The sequence below is a fragment of the Microtus ochrogaster genome, unplaced genomic scaffold (assembly GCF_000317375.1).
Source record: "Microtus ochrogaster isolate Prairie Vole_2 unplaced genomic scaffold, MicOch1.0 UNK4, whole genome shotgun sequence".
Classification (NCBI taxonomy): Eukaryota; Metazoa; Chordata; class Mammalia; order Rodentia; family Cricetidae; genus Microtus; species Microtus ochrogaster.
The window spans coordinates 1,267,056-1,284,199 of NW_004949102.1; the positions used below are offsets into that span (position 1 = coordinate 1,267,056).

Here is a 17,144-nt window from a genome sequence, read left to right on the forward strand (position 1 = left end):
GGCAGGCGGATCTCTGTGAGTTCGAGACCAGCCTGGTCTACAGAGCGAGTTCCAGGACAGGCTCCAAAGCCACAGAGAAACCCTGTCTCGAAGAAAAAAAAAAAAAAGATTTCCAACTTAATAACTCCACTGTGCTTCAATTGATAGCAGTGCAACCCAGTGGTCACACTGCTGTCCATGGCTAAACTAAATATGTCCCAAAATTAAATCAAAAGTCATAAAACTAGGGCTGGAGAGATGGCTCAGCGTTTAAGAGCATTGCCTGCTCGTCCAAAGGTCCTGAGTTCAATACCCAGCAACCACATGGTGGCTCACAACCATCTGTAAGGAGGTCTGGTGCCCTCTTTCTGGCCTGCAGACAGACACGCAGACAAAATATTGTATACATAATAAATAAATAAATATTTTTTAAAAAAGTCATAAAACTAGAAAAGGCATGTGTAGTGGCGTCAGGGGCTATGGGGGACCATAGGGGAGAGATAAAATGTGGGAGAGTGTTCAGAAAGCCTTGTATACATGTATGAAATTGTCAAATAACAGCACCGAGCATGGGAAATGGGCACAAAGCCTCACCCTGACCAAGAAGCTCTTTGCAATTGATACCTAAAGGGAGAGGAAAAAGGCATTTTCTTCAATGGGTCTTCAACTGCACTTTAGGGTCAACATCATGCTTAGGAGTAGTTGACCAATACAGGATGAACTCCATGGTGTTATGTAGTTGTGGTGGTGGTGGTTGTGTGTGTGTGTGTGTGTGTGTGTATTTATTTGCTTTATTTTGATTTTTAAGAGAGGGAAAGCATATGTAGTTGTCTGGGTAGGGAAGTGAGGAGGATCTGGGAGCATTTGGAGGAGGAAAAAGAACATTGTCAAAATATTTATTGGTATGAATATTTTAAAATTAATTTTTAAAAAGAAAAAACTTTAGTTTTATTAAGGTCCTATGAACAAATGAAATTTGTGTAAACTTAAAGTACATAATGTGGTGGTTTGATAAATGTAGATAAATAAAAACCAAACTAATTAATATAGCTATCACTGGGATAATTAGCACTGTATCTGATGAGAACATTGAAGATCTGCTATTTTAACATGTTTAAAATGTAAGTGCTAAGAGCATATAACATATTATCATGTTATACATTAGAACTCTCAAACTTATTCATTTATAACTATCATTTTGTACTTTTTTTTGGCCCACCCTCTTAACCCTAGAAAACACTACTGTACTCTGTTTCTGTGAATCCTGATTTTTGTTTTCACAAATAAGTGATATCATACAATGTCTGTCATTTAAGGCACATCCATCTTACTATAAATGGTAGGATTCTTTCTTTTGTAAGGGTGGATAACCTTCCATTATAATATTTACTGGCCATCTACTGCTGGTTATTTGACATGGTTGCATATTTTGGCTACTCTGAATCGTGCTACAGTGAACACGGGTGGGCACATATCTCTTAGAGATGTTGGTTTTTATTTCCAGTGGCCATGTGCTCAGAAATAAAATGATGGATGTTGACTTTTCAAGTCTAATGCTGACAGCCTGACTTCAGTTCTAGTGTGCTTTATACAGGGATGTAATAAAGAAAGCAGTGATCCAAGGAAGGCTGTTTGAGTTCAGAAAAAAACATGTAAATAAAGGTCAGTAATCATACACTAAGTATCAACAGAACTCTCTCAGGACAGACCAAACACAAAGCCTGACACATACTATAGATTCTATCAAGGGAAGCAAGAAAGCAAGGCAGAAGAACATATCCAGATTCAGGGTACACTGACCAGATCGAGCTGAGTTCTCTAGATGTATTGCAACATCCAACAAAAACAAACATGTCTTATAAATTAAACGTAAATGTCGTAGGAGCCCTGAAATGGTATCCAGGAACAAGCCAGGGAACAAAATACGCCTGGAGTAAAGGCCCTTCCCTTATTCCTGGAGTCACTTCCACAATTCCCCAAGGCGTTGTTCACCACGGGTTGTTCTATTGACAGGGTTCTGACACTGGATCATATTAATTAAAAAAAAAAATGTTCTGAGAAATTTCCTTAAAACGACTCTCCTGCATTTGAGTGTGTGACTCTGCCTGTCGGTGCCTAGAATGAGGGGCAGCCGTGGGGATTCTCGCACAGGTGTGTGACGTCAGCACTCCTGGCGGAGTCTGTGTAAAGCGTTTGACTCGGTGTCAGTTCCTTGGTTTTCTGCCTGAAAAAACAAGACCATGATCCAAGCACTCGACACCGAGCTGGACGAGCTGAAAACTGATGACTTCCTTTTCTTACGTGTCTACTTTGTTCTGAATGGGATACATGCAGGTATTGCTTACTGTCGACGCAATGCTAGGATAACATAGAGTGCCCCCCCACACACACGTTTTGTTTTTTTTTTTGTTTTTTTTTTTCCAGAAGAGAGACCTTAGTGTGCGCTTCCTATAGGGCTTTATAAAAATGAACTGGTCTAGTGGGAGCTTGATAAATGGCTCCGAGAGACAGTGCGTGGATTATGTGTAATGATAGCAAGAGATGTATTTCATTTCATGATGACAAGCCTGCAGCCACACATATGTCAGCACAAGTTTTCAGGGACACAGAGTACCTGCGGTAAAACGGGGCTGTCCGGGCCAGCAGGTGCCTTAAACACAGACACAGAGATGCTCCTGTGCTCCTTCGGAGTTCCCATCCAATACCACCCAAACCCCCTTATTCCCTAAATAGAACCGGGCGAGTCCAAGGGCAGCCTCGAAAAGTACATCTCAACCATTCTAACCTCAGATTCTCCGTGTCCTTTGCTATAAATATCATCTTGAACCAGGACATGCATGTGTTCCTAAATATAGCAGAAGGGGGGTGTCTCTGGGTGTCAGTCTCATTGCGTGCACCCTCATGGGAACGGTGCTAGTAAATAATCCCTCGCTGTTCAGCCATGCCTCTCCTGAATCTCAGCCTCCGCTAGCAACGCGAAGGCATGTTTCAAAAAACACTTTTCGACAATTTCACAGGTGCATTGTTTGAAATCTGCTCAGAAAAAAAAAATGACTTTAAAACAAGACAAACGTGAAGGTGATTATTAATACCCTAGAAGATCGCTCTTTACTCAAGTGTTTTATGACGTATGTGTATGGATGATTGACTTGAGGGATAGGCCTTATAAATTCGGTGGGTGACTTGGTCACTTTTTAGTGTTGCTGTTTCCGTAATGGGGAGGAATACATTGCGTTTCAATATTTTTTTGCTCTTTGAGAAAGGGTCTTAGTCTATAGCCCAAGACGGCCTTGAGCAAATGGTCCCTTGCCTTTGCCTCCCCAGGCTTCTGCCACTACACATGACTCAGAACTTTAAAGCAAATCCCAGCTGTCAGAGACCCTGAGGGAAAGCAATATTTATTTGTAAGTCTCTTACTCAGTAGCTTGTGCCATTCACTTAACCGCAAAGTCTCTCATGTTTGTCCTTTTCCTGAACCACTTTGAACACTGTATTGAACGTGATTTGGAAGCAGTCTACAGTAACTATTTCACACATATGTCAGCACAAAGTAATTTAAGAGCAAGCACCTCCCTGCGACGCACCGAACCACATTTGAAAACGTTGAGTTCACATTTTCCCATCAATTCCATTAAACCCCAAAGATTTGTTTGAATTTTTAACATGAGCGTTAAAGTAGTGGTGTATGAAAATTGAAGTATTGAGCATCTCTTGTGCCTTTTATAATAATTTTTACGGAAAAGTTCCATCAGGTTAGTAATACATCAGGTTAATAACTTAGAAAATGCCCATGGCTTTTTCATCCCCCACCATTACTCTTTCGGCGTTCAGTTAACAGTTATATAAATGTGAACTGTTTTTCAAAGCTTTGCCCCAAGGATGAGAGAAGCACGCCTTGTTTATTACAGCTAAAGAAGGTACAGGTGTTTTTCTGGAGTTTCAGAACAATGACAGATTGGTTATAGTATTCATATTTACCTACTGACCCCAAAGACAAAGGTGAAAAGAAAAAGAAAATCAAGTCTAGCATGCTTCTGCACTCAGAATTCTGCAGGAGAAAATGCCGGAAGATCAAAACCACTGAATCCCACTTGGAACTCTGAGATAGAATGAGGAGTGTCACTCAGCCCCAGAAGTCAGGAGACCAATCCTGGGGCAGGGTTGTGTCAGTGGGGGAGGAGAGAGGGAGAGACAGAAGCCAGATGGCTTTGTGAATGTTGACAGTGGCCTGGGTAACTCAAAGATAGCCCTGTCAAAAAACAAACAAAAAACCACAAGGCAGGTTTTTTTCCACATCAGGAAATGGTAAGAGGGCAGATTTTATTGGTTGCAATATTTCCTTCTTTCTGATTTTGTAGTCCTTTAAGAAAAGAGCCCTCAAACTAAAACCCCTTTTTTTGTTGTTGTTGCTTGCTTTACATCTCCAGTGATTAATTTATCATTTGTTTGTTTGTTTTACTATTCCATATACTCGCTTGTCGGCCTGTGCATTTTGGGTCAGCATGGATACACTGAGAGCTCTATGCGTATCTTGAGTCACAGTGACAGTTTCCAAGAGCAAATCACAGTGAGGACAGCAAATTGGTAATAAGATGATCTTGTCCAATGCTGTTAGATTTGGATCTAAAACTTGAAGCATGGAAATAATAGTGAGCATTGAAACCTGCCCAGAGCAGGGGGATCTGCTGACACACAATGCACCTTCTGAATTCCTCCAACAGTGTGCTTTGGCTTGTGTGGGTGGGAGGCTTTTTCCTTCAGCAAGAAGCCTCCCTACAGCTGAGTTGGCAGCTCGTCTTTTTCTATAAACTCTTTGAACCAACCAGAACACAGCAAATCTTATTATTCTTCTACAGGCTTGCATTTCTTTTGATGAGAGTCAGCAGCCATCGTGGGCAATTCTTTCCTGTGTGCCAGGGAACACTTGTGCTTCTGCTGCCCAAGGTCAGATCTTAATTTAAACACCGACTGGATACTTAATTTTAGATACACCGAGGAACACATTAGCTCCAAGGCACTTCCTCTGGTTTAGGAAGGCAAGGCCCTGGATAAGAATAACGAGACGAACATTCCGAAAGGTGAGATTATGAAATATTTGATCTGTACCTTGCCAGCGCGCTTATGGAATATCAGCATTGGAAATATTCGGAGCAGATGAACACACAGGGTGCAGCGAAAGCTTGTCCTTTGAAATCTGACTGATCACCTATGGGCTCACCTATCTAATTATAGCATAAAACAGGGACAGATTCATTGATTCATAGAGCAGCAACTCAGCAATTATTATGCATTACAGACCATATCATAAGAAAAATAAAGTAGGAAGATACTATCAAGGGACACCCATGTGAATAGCATAGAATCCCAGAGGGCCTTATCTGTTCTCACGGTTTGCGATGGGGTGGGAGTGACTTTTGTGAGGACTTAATATAAATTTCTATGGAGGCTTATTTTTATCATTAACTGCAAAAAAATTAGATATTTGTGCTCAGATTTTTTTTTTAAATCCTTTAAGATGTAAAGGGAAAAAAAAAAACAGAACTCAGTAAATGTGGAAATTTACTACTGCAGATGAGACCAGGGAACAGCAAGGTTGCTAGACCTTCAAAGGCAGGCGCTGCCAAGGCTGGTTGGTTCTTAACAGAAGAATTTCTGGGGGAATTGTCTATGTAGAAAATGGTTTTACAGCCACAAAATACCTGTCGCAGCTTCATAGTGGAAGGATTATGAACGTAGTTTTATACTTTGTTCTTATGAGAATATCTAATAATTTCACATGAATTTGTGCCGAATTTATTTTAACCTGGAGCTGATTCGTTTGTGAATTGTGAAACTGCGGATTGTGAAAGAAATTCCTTTGCCAAACTCTTCCTGAAGGCTATGAGTTTACAGGTTATAAAACGAGACCTGTGCTTCATGAATCCTTTCGCTGTAGTGAGCCAGCTAAACCTGTGTGTCTGTTAGAGAGGACCAGACCTGCATCCTCATCTCCACCCTCCCTCTGGTAGGTGAGCTTTAGCAGGCTGCCCGACCAACTCTGCAACAAACTGCAGAAGTGTGCTGTGAACATGGAATACTCAACCCATTCGGTGTGCACAGTATAGGAAGCCTCAGTAAACAAGTACTAAGGCAATTATTTTTTTTAATATTTATTTATTTATTATGTATACAATATTCTGTGTGTATGCCTGCAAGCCAGAAGAGGGCACCAGACCCCATACAGATGGTTGTGAGCCACCATGTGGTTGCTGGGAATTGAACTCAGGACCTTTGGAAGAGCAGGCAGTGCTCTTAACCACTGAGCCATCTCTCCAGCCCCTACTAAGGCAATTATTAAACTCATTAAATGTATGCTTCTTGAGAAGCTACTGCGTGTTTGCCTCAGGCCTAACACTGAACGAGAGAAGAAAGAATGGGGACGGTGTCTACCAAGCATTGCTTTCTAAAGGTTTGATTCATTTATTTAAATAACTTTCCTTTGCCTTTATTTATATATGTGTGTCTGTATACACACCGTGACACACTTGTGCAGTTCAGAAGGAACTTTCAGGAGTGGGTTCTCTCCTTCCATCACATGGAAATCAAGGACTGAGCTCAGATCAGATTTGGCAGCAAGCACCATTACCAACTTAGCCTGTTTTGATAGTCCAAGTTTATTATTTTTATTTGCCCATGCACATATGTGTTTGTGTATAGATCCGTGCCCATCTGGAGGCCCGAGGTCAGCACTGGGTATCTCCGACCGCCACTCTCCCCCTTGTCTTTTGAGACAGGATCTTTAGCTGAACCTGGAGAATGAGCGGCAGGAGCCCACTCGTCTCTGCTTCCCTAGTGGTAGGGTTACAGACACAGGTGACCCTGTGGGGAGTTTTGTTTGTTTGGGCTTGGTTGTTTTCATGTGGGGGCTGGGGATCCTAACTCCGGTCTTCATACTTGTATGCAGTGGGTGCTCTGCTGGTTAGGCAATCCCCCAGCACTTAGAGCAGTCTCTAAAAGTAAGAAACTCTGACGATGTTGATATTGTATGAGTGGGTGGGGCCTGGGGGGCCTTGAACCTCAAACACAGTTGACATTGGATGTATATTTTTGAATGATAGGTAGAATAGCCTGACTCCCCTTGGGAAGATAACAGCTGAGAACCCATAGGCCTTGGTGTCTTTGTCCATCAGTAGCAGAATGTTGTCCGTATTCTGCATCTGTCTTTCAACAAGATATTGGACGTGAGAATCCTAAAAAGGAGACATGAGCACTGGAAGGAGTGTCTTTAACAGGATTTGTAAGTGGATAAACAGCTTTTCTCAAGGGTGCTAAGTAACAGACCCGGGCCAGCCTGGAGGCCTCTGTCCTATGCTAACTTCTGGCCCACATTTGTCCTTCTCAACAGAGCACGAGACCATCAAGAACTTATTAAGTAGGGAGGGTAGAGATGTGGTCAGTCTCAGCAGATAAGAACAAAGGTCAACCTTTAACAAGGTGAAAGACAGCAGGGATAAACACAGAGTGACATGGAGCATGGCTCAGCAAGCATGTGAAAAACACAGCCTATAGAACTGGGGACAGGAGAGGTTCAAATCCGTTGTGTAGCAGAATAGCCTCCACGCTTATCTGGCCTGGCCTAAGTTAGTAGATGTGCAATGAGTAAGGAGAGAGAGGTGAGCATGCCTACTTGGTGGTAGGCTGTTCTTTAAAAAAAAAAATAGATTTATTTATTCTGTATACAGCATTCTGCCTCCTCAGGCCAGAAGAGGGTAGCAGATCTCATTACAGATGGTTGTGAGTCATCATGTGGTTGCCAGGAATTGAACTCAGGACCTTAAAAAGAGCAAGCAGTACTCTTCACCACTGAGCCATCTCTCCAGCCCTAGATGGTGTGCTGTTCTGCCTGCACCTGTTGGGCTGCACTCACCTGTGGTTCAGAACCTCATAGAAAACAATGGGTGTGTGAGTGTGTTCACAGGAAAGCTTTTAGGAAAACAAGGGAAGTTCAGTCATGTCACAGTGAAAGAAAGTGTGCAACCTTCAAAAGAGAAGGCTTGGTGGAGTCCTGACAGCCTGTAAGGAGGTATTTGAAGGGCTCCAGAGAGTCACAGTCTCTCAGCACAGTTCTGAAGAACAGAGAACTGAGCCTATTGAATTTCGGTTTCAAGGTAGACATAGGGGTTTGATGCTCCTTCCCACCCACAAACCTAGAGAAGGCATCAAGGACTCATTTGGAGATAAGGAAGCTCCCTGCCACTGTACCGAAGCTGAAGTTAGCTAGACGTGCATTGGGCATGCTGGAAATGGGACTTTGGTGGGCTTCCTGGTGAGTTTCAACTCTGCAGGTGGCTGGTCCCATGGGAAAGCAAGGAGAATAAACATCAGGGATACTAGAGGACCTACCTGCCCATGGATGAATCAAAATTGCTCAAACATGATAGGCTCCTACTTCCTCATTCCAGAGAAGTTAAGCCAGCCAATAATGACAGTGTCTACTGACTGCCAGACAGATGATGTGGGCAGGCCAGGACTGGAGCAGAGGGTCAGCCTCCAGCGGGAGGAAATTAATGACTTGTGCATAGTCTTAGCATATGATATTAAGTTATGCAACAGCTTGGTATTGCTTGAATGAGTCTGGAATAGAAGTGAGTACTACACTGGAATTTTTGTGTCCAGCAAAATGAGCCATGCCTAGGGAAAAAAAATATTTTAAGAAGATGTGTATATATCCATATATGTATGTGTGTATGCGTATATGAATAAGAATAATAGGAGGTTAGGAACTGGCCCAATGTATCCAGTCCTTGCCACACAGACATGAAGACTAGAGTTCAGATTCCCAGCACTGTAGAGGCGGAAGAGGGATCCCCCAGAACAAGTTAACTAGCTAATGATGTGGGAGTGATTTCTTTCTAATCTGTTGCTTTCATTGGTTAATTAATAAAGAAACTGCCTAGGCCCATTTGATAGGTCAACCCTTAGGTGGGTGGAGTAAACAGAACAGAATGCTGGGAGAAAGAAGCTGAGTCAGGCAGTCACCATGATTCTCACTCCCGACACAGCTGCAGGTTAAGATATTTCCTGGTAAGCGCACCTCGTGGGGCTACACCGATTATTAGAAATGGGGTAGGTCAATATGTAAGAGCTAGCCAGCTAGGCTGGAACTAATGGGCCAGGCAGTGTTTAAAAGAATACAGTTTCCATGTAATTATTTCGGGTAAAGCTAGCCGGGTGGCGGGATGCAGCCAAGCCCGCCAATCTTATTACAACAAGCTAAGCTAGCTAAATCATCCAACTCCATGTTCAGAAAGATACTCTGCGTCAGCAAACAAAGTAAAAGACTATCAAGGAAAACACTCCAGCCTCCGCGCAATACATACCCCTACACATACACACACACGCATACGCACACGCACATGCACATGATACTCTTTAAGAAGTGTTTCTGTGATTATAACTCATTTTTATGCACTCAGCTTTCCCAACTGTGTAAGCCAAAGATGCTTTTTACAATATTTAAAATTGTATCATCTCCCTTGGGAGCTACCTCTTGTTATCAAAATATAAAAATTTCTCCCTATGTGAATAGATACAATGCTTTAGGTAATGACATCTATGCTTGAGCAAGACACGTAAGTGGATGAATCTGTCAGATGCCTGTTGCTTACCAAACCAAGAAATGGCCCCACTGGGTTTCACCCGCTTTCCTGAAATGCAGGTGATCATTCCTCTTGGGTTCAGCTGCTGCCCCAGAGGCACGTGCAGGGAGCTTCCATAGAGGGCTTGAAATCTTTGACTCCAAAAGGTTCATCTTAGTTCGTCTTACTATTGATGATTTAAAAAACACCTCGGCTCTGCCCTCACACATTTCAAGGGTAGGATTTTGTGTTGTTAGCTGTAGACTCATTGCCGTGTGTTAGATGCTCGAATTACTACATTTTGCCTAACTGAAACTTTATGCCCTTTGAAAGACATCTCCCTAAATGCCCACTTCAAAGCCCCTGGCTACTATCATCCAGTTCTGTTTCTGTGAATCCATTTTTGGGTTCCACATTTTGAGATCTTGCGATGTCTTTCCTCTGGTGTTTTATTCATTTTATGAAATATAATGCTCAACAATTTTATCCTGCTTGTCACAGATGACATCATTCTACTCTTTTCAAGACAGTATAACATTCCACGGGAGATAGACAGTGCGTTTTCTTTATCCATCCCCCTGGATACTTAGCCCAATTCCACCTTTGGTTGTTGTGAATAATGAAGTAATGCCACAGTGGGCACGGGAGTGCAGACCTCAGTTCCTGTGGAAATTTCTAGAAATGAACTAGATCATTTATCTCTATGTTTTAAGTTTCTGAGGAACACCATACTGTTTTTTTTCCCCCAATGGTCATTCCAAAAATAAGAGTAGCTATGTAAGATGGCATTTTCAAATTAGCTATATTGTGGTGACTATTTCGCAATACATATGCATATTAAATTGTCATGTTCTGTACCTATGGCGATTTGATGAAATGCTCCCCATATCCACAGGCATTTGAATACTTGGTTCAGACTGTGGCTCTCTGGGTAGGAGGTGTGGCCTTACTAAAGGAGGCATGTCACTGGGGCCTGGCTTTGAAAATTTAAAAGCCTAGTGCCATTTCAAGCTACTTACTACTGTTTGTGGTTTGTGATACGAATTCTCAGATGGTCCTGCTGCCATGTCTAATGCCTGCTGCTACGCTTCCGTGCCATGATGGTAATGGATTCTTGTGCCATTGGAATGAGAAGCCCCCAATCAACCCCTCTCTTTTCAGGAGTTACTTTGTCATGGTGTTTTATCCAACAGTAAAAAAGAAGTATAGCGCCCTAAGGTTACCGCATTTCTACAGCCAAGGCTTGTTGTCCTTTGTCTTGGTAAAACAGAAGGACTAAAAGTCAATCTCGTTGCTTTAAAAGCCTCTGATTATATCTGGTTAAATGATTATCATATATTAGTTTTGATAGCTGTATTGTATTCCATTGATTGTGTATCAATGTCCCATACTCATCATTGATCATTGGAGTTTTTTCAAAGATTTTCTCTGTTTAAAATCAGATAAACATTCTCATATATAAATCTTTGCCTACATCCCGACCATTTTTATAAGATAGATGTCTAAATGGAGAGTTATACAGAAGAAAAGATTTTTTTTTTTTAACTGTGATACTTTCACTTGTCACGGGAGCTCGTGGACTGGCTTGTATCAGTCATCCTTAGCTCAGGGTTCTTCCCTCTCCCGTGTCCTTGTTTTCCTCCGGAAGTCCCTGTGTGTAGGAATGTAGACCTCCTTCCTACACTCTGAGTCATTTCCAAAGCCAGCATGCTTCCTCCTACCTTTCTTTCGTAAATGAATTGACTTAGAAATTAATAGTAGAGAGAGAAATGCCACCATTTGCAATATGAAGCTGAAGATAAACGCAGCTGGTGTAACAGGTCCTATTGATAGAGAATTTACACAAAAATAAATATTAATCGGTGCAGGCCCAAAATTGGAAGTGAATTTGGCAAAAAAAAAGGTATGTATAATGTAAAGAAAAATAAGCTATATCTACTTCCAAGCTCATCTTAAGAGCAGTTTCCTCTGGTAACGTAAATGCACAAATTCCTCTTGGGGATGCCAGGAGACCAGCTCACTGATCAGGAATCACAACACTTCCAAGGTAGAGAGAAATCCCTCTGTGATCTAGGCTCAGCCTTCCACACAGCAGACACATACACTTCTTTTGGAAACCCAGAGTCTAAGTATGGGATACACTTGCATAAAGAAGGAAGAAACCCTAGTTTTTGAGGGTTGTCCTTGAATGAGTCCATTTTCTCTTTCCACCGTACTTCATACCCTCTGCCATCTTGCCACCCGTTTGCCATTTCTAAAACTCTTTCTAGAAATCCTGGCTCTACAGTGGGCACCAGCCTGGTGCCACAAGCATTTTGCTCTTTGCTTTGTTTGTGTTTGTTTTGAAATGATTTCTGCTGTGAAGTGAGGTCAGGCTGACTTCAGGCTCTCCTGCCTCTCGGTCATTCATATCCTCCTTAGGATTAGAGGACTGTGCTACAATGCCCAACTGCTACTGGCATTTTCAGAAAGGATACAGGAAGAGAGGACAGTGTGCCCTACAGGACAAAAATCTCTCAGTAACGTGGCAGCCTGATATTGACAGTTGGCGAGGGCAGGGTGTTTATGGACACAGAGTCCTTGTACCATGGAAGCAACTGTCCATGCAACTGATTCTCACATCACCCTTGTTATTGACTGACAGAGAAGGTTTTATTGTACACGAGCCAGAGTCGTGACAGGTGGCGCCACAGACTCGGATTGTAATCAGGAGTGAGCCTACACAATAATTCATGAAAAATGCGATTGTTTTTTATCTTTTTTTTTATAGGAAAGGGGAGAACAGTGATTTCGTGACACAAGACCTAGTAGAATCCGAGGAATGCTCGGAGGGATGTCGCAACCACCTTGTCAGTAAGACATCGGTGTAGAAGATGCAGAACGGGAGGCTCTAAACCCTGGTGCCCTCTACTGCATTGTGCCTTGCGATGCCATTCCAATCTCCTCACCACTTCAGTCAGGCACCAACTGGCAGGCTGATCCTTTTAATTTTTTTTTTTCAGACAGTGATGTTTAGACTCCAAAACAAAAAGTACGGAATGAAGACAAGCGTAGGAAACCTCAGACCACCCTGTGCGACACAAAACCTCCCTGCACAGAGCCAAGGCACAAAGATTTATGTGCCTTTGAGAACTGGTATTTATTTTTGGAAGTTATTGTCACCAAACACCGACTGTCAAGAACAGGATCAAAGTGTTTTCTGACAAAGACAGCAGACTGTGGCTTCTGAAGGCCTTGAAGAGTATGTTCTCTTTGCGCTGCTCGGGCCCCGTTACCAGCTGTGCGAGTTTAAATGATTAAGGCTCAACTTCCCCTTCTCTGCGATGAGCCATACTTGCTGACAACATATTTTATGTGTATTGATGTTTGCCCACATGTTATGACACCCATCTGTGTGAGGAGGTCGGATCCCCTGGGACTAGAGTTAGAGACAGTTGTGAGCTGCCCATGTGGGTGCTGGGCTTTGAACACTGGTCCTCTGGAAATGTAGCCAGTGCTCTTAACCGCAAGCCACCTCTCAGCCCCATACTCGGTTCTTGAAACAAAGCCAGACCGCAATGGTTTTTGGCCTACGGTACTCTCACCACCCCTGTCCTTTGCAAACATATTCTACAATTCTCACAGTGCCCAAGCTTTCCTTTCTTCCCCATCTAAGAGGAATTTAACGCAGCCCATCTGTAAAACAAATGAAGACCCACTTAAATCTTGACTAAACAGTTGGGACTCATCACTTAGAACCCTGGAATTGAGCTGGTTTGGTTTTGTTTTGTTTTGTTTTGTTTTTTAACTATCTAAAACATAAAAGAGCTTCAGAGTGTTCGTGGGTTAACCTCTTCAAAGTTGGTATGTCCCTTCAGAGAGAGAATTTGTAATTTGCCTCTAAATGCATTTCTCCCTTAGTAAGCTTAACCAGTGCTGTAAATGAAATGTATTTACATAAAATTTCCTTAATATTGGGGCTGGGAAATTGATTAGTAGGTTAAGTGCCTGCTGAGCAACTGTAAGCTGCAATTCACAATTCCAGAGAACCAAGACAACAAAGAGGACCCTAAGAGAGATGTACATGGACCTAATCTATATGGGAAGTAGAAAAAGACAAGATCTCTTGAGTAAATTGAGAGCATGGGAGAAGGTAGAAGGGTGTGGGGAGGAAGGGAGGAGAAGGAAGAAAAATATATAGCTCAAGAAAAACAACTTTAAAAAAAGAGAACAGAAAATGTGAGGATCTCTCACAAAAATAATGGGAGAGCCGTAGAGGGGGATACAAAACTTTGATTGCTGGTCTACACACACACACACCACACACTCACACACACACATACACACACACACATACACACATACATACACACTCACACACACATACACACACTCACACACACATACACACACATACACACTCACACACATACACACACATACACACATACACACACACATACACACATACACACTCACACATATACACTTACACACACACCACACATACACACACACATATACACTTACACACACACCACACATACACACACACACACAAACACACATCCCCACAAGAGGGAGGATTCCTTCCATCATTTTCTAAGCCAGTTACTAGTGGAAAGCAGATGTTCTCACTACTGGTTCCTCCGGAACAATATTAAACGCTCTAAGACACGTTGTTCTGAAGAGAGGGCCAAGTAGTTTCTCTGCGATGGAGAAGTGAGAGGCTTTGATGACAAGATGCTGTCCGGCCTTTCTTCAAACGCTCAAGCAGCACTTTCTTTAGTAATTTCCAATTGATCTGCCATCCTCATCATTTCCAATATTCAATAGAGTTCAATCACTCTGGACCTGATTTTCTCACTGTGTCTTAATACCTCCAGGCTAGGCCAGGCGGTGGTGGCGCACGCCTTTAATCCCAGCACTCGGGAGGCAGAGGCAGGTGGGTCTCTGTGAGTTCGAGGCCAGCCTGGTCTACAAGAACCAGTGCCAGGACAGGCTCCAAAGCTACAGAGAAACCTTGTCTCGGAAAAACTAAAAAAAAAAAAAAAAAAAATACCTCCAGGCTCCCAATAATACCCTTTATGATCATTCTGACACCTGACTGTACCTATACAGAACTAACCCTCATCTAAACTGTCGGTTCTGTGGGAGACAGCCTGTAGGCTGGAGCTGTTTTGTCATGGTTTCCCCATAATTTTACCAGGTTTTTACAATAGTATAAAAGAGCTAAGAACACTGATAAGAACATTCTCCACCCTCCTTTTTGTTTGTTTGTTTGTTTTGTTTTGTTTTTTCCAAGATAAGTTTTCTCTGTGTAGCCCTGGCTGGCCTAGAACTGACTCTGTAGACCAGGCTGGCCTCCAAATCACAAAGATCCTTCTACCTATGCCTCCAGAGTTCTGGGCCTGGCTGATAACATTCTTCACGACGATAGAGTCAAAAAGACGATTGGAAAATATTAGGAAGCCATCTCGCAGACCAACTCCAGCCTCTCAGGATCATGCAGTGTTTCATGTACTGGTTGCCCACGTTTCCATCAGGGTCAGACTGAAACTGAGCATTTGAAGAGGTGAGAGACTATCCATCCCGTCTTACTCCTGTAACCAACCGTGCAAGCCCCGTCTCTGAGCAGTGACGTCAGCAAGAAAGGCAGCAGTGCTTAAGGCTTAACTGCGTCATCTACTTGTCTTATCTGAAGAACTCAGTACATACTCGATGGAAATGAGTATGTACCCTGGGTCCCCAGCACTGCAAGAAAGAAATGACTTTGCCCCCTCTCCCCAGAAAGCAACAGTCCAGGGAGAACAACAAAAACACGGATATTTGAAGAATTTGCAGAGCAGAAATGGCATGCATGCAAATCCAAATGGCAGGGAAACGTTACGTAAGAAGAAACATTCACAGAAAGAGGGCGAGGGGAAGTAGAGAATCCCAGCAAGGGCTGCTGGAGGAGGAAGCCTCCTGCGCCAGGCTGGAGGCAGTGGGGATCAGGACGAACAGCAGCTGGGACAGCGTTGTGAAGAAAGAAACAGATGGAGACACACAAACTAGAGGGAAATGAAGCCAGCTACGGAGTCAGCAGTCCAGTCTGTTCAGCTGGAAGGAAACTGCATTCCTGAGAGAAACGGTCCGTTGTCAGAACACGGAAGAACTTGGTGACTCGGCGTTCATCTATGCGCTCCGTCATTTATTCCTTCAAGGCACGTGCCAAGACCCCGGACCATGCAGAGGTGCTCTCTATACGCTGAGGTTGCACCCTAGTTCTCTGATCTCGTGTAGTTACAGTCTGAGGACAAGAGACAATGGATCAATTTATAATAAATAAATAAATAAATACCTTCTGAATCTATTTGGCCAGAAGATCTCAGATATGCACATAGACGAACAGGGAGACAGTGACGGCCGTGTTAGGGAGCATGCTCAGTAGAAACACATTCATTCTCACACAATCACTGTTTACCTCTCTGTTCTGAAACAGCTGCAAGGCTACCTGCTACTTACACAGAACAATGTGTTGTTGTTGTTTTATTTGACGTTTTGAGACAAGATCTCATTACTGCAGCTTAGAATGGACAGAAACTTGTGATTCTTCTGTCTCTGCCTCCTGAGTGCTGGAACTGCAGAGGATGGACCACCAGACAAGGCTCTGCCCAGAAAAATGAAGCACGAAATCCTCACGAAGTTAGAGTTTCTGTGCAGCCTGTCCACAGGCTGGGGACCTTGACTATCAGCACAGCTAAAGCTGTCTTTCAAGATTATCTGACCTTGAAAACGGAGAAGACACACGGCAACTGTCAACTGCGTCTAGAAATTGCTGGCAGACTTTATTTCTGTTTCTCCCCTTCAAAAGGCACAGTACCGTGTCAACAGTCAGAAGGAATGCATTGGGCTTGGGAATTCTGCTAATGAGCGATAATTTCATATTGCTTACTCACACCACTCGGGGGCTATTTTCGGCTTCTATATTTACTAAACTTTCTGCCTATAACCAAAGGAGCTGACTTAACATTAAAAATAGATATTTACTCTTCTAATGTAAGAATCAACCAGTGAGCCTTTTCAGGTTTTTTTTTTTCTTCATTTTTACCTATTATCCTCAGGAAAGACAGACTGTTCAAAAAGCACTGGCTTGTGATAAATGAACAGAAATGATCAGAGGACTAAATGGGGCATCTCCAGATGCACTAGGCCCTGGATCAATAGCTGACATTACGATGATCCTCAGCTCAAATGTGCAAATGATCCGAGAGCAGCAGACCCGATATCTGAGGGCTCCAGAGAATATGAAAGGACCACTGTGGACTGACCACTTCTCTTCCAGTTCAGTTCAGAGTTTCTAATGTGCTGTATAAAATGATGGGCCCTTGGCTTCTCAGCAGCCCTCATTGTCCGCCATATTCAGAGAGTCCGGGTTTATCCCCTGCTTTTCGAGTCACAATTCAGCTGGCATTGGTGAGCACTGGGTTTTGATCCTACTTCTAGCTCTGGCTTTGTGGGGGCCTAGCCAGTTTGGATGTTCACCTTCCTAGACCAGGATGGAGGGGGGAGGACTTCGGACTTTCC

The 17,144-nt window shown here is 43.0% G+C and overlaps 1 protein-coding gene across 1 annotated transcript in view; it reads left to right on the forward strand.

Moving 5' to 3' along the window:
- The window catches only part of Asb15 (ankyrin repeat and SOCS box containing 15), a 49,119-nt gene that overhangs the window by 13,086 nt on the left and 18,889 nt on the right, over positions 1-17,144 (forward strand). The gene's annotated exons all lie outside the window — the stretch shown is intronic.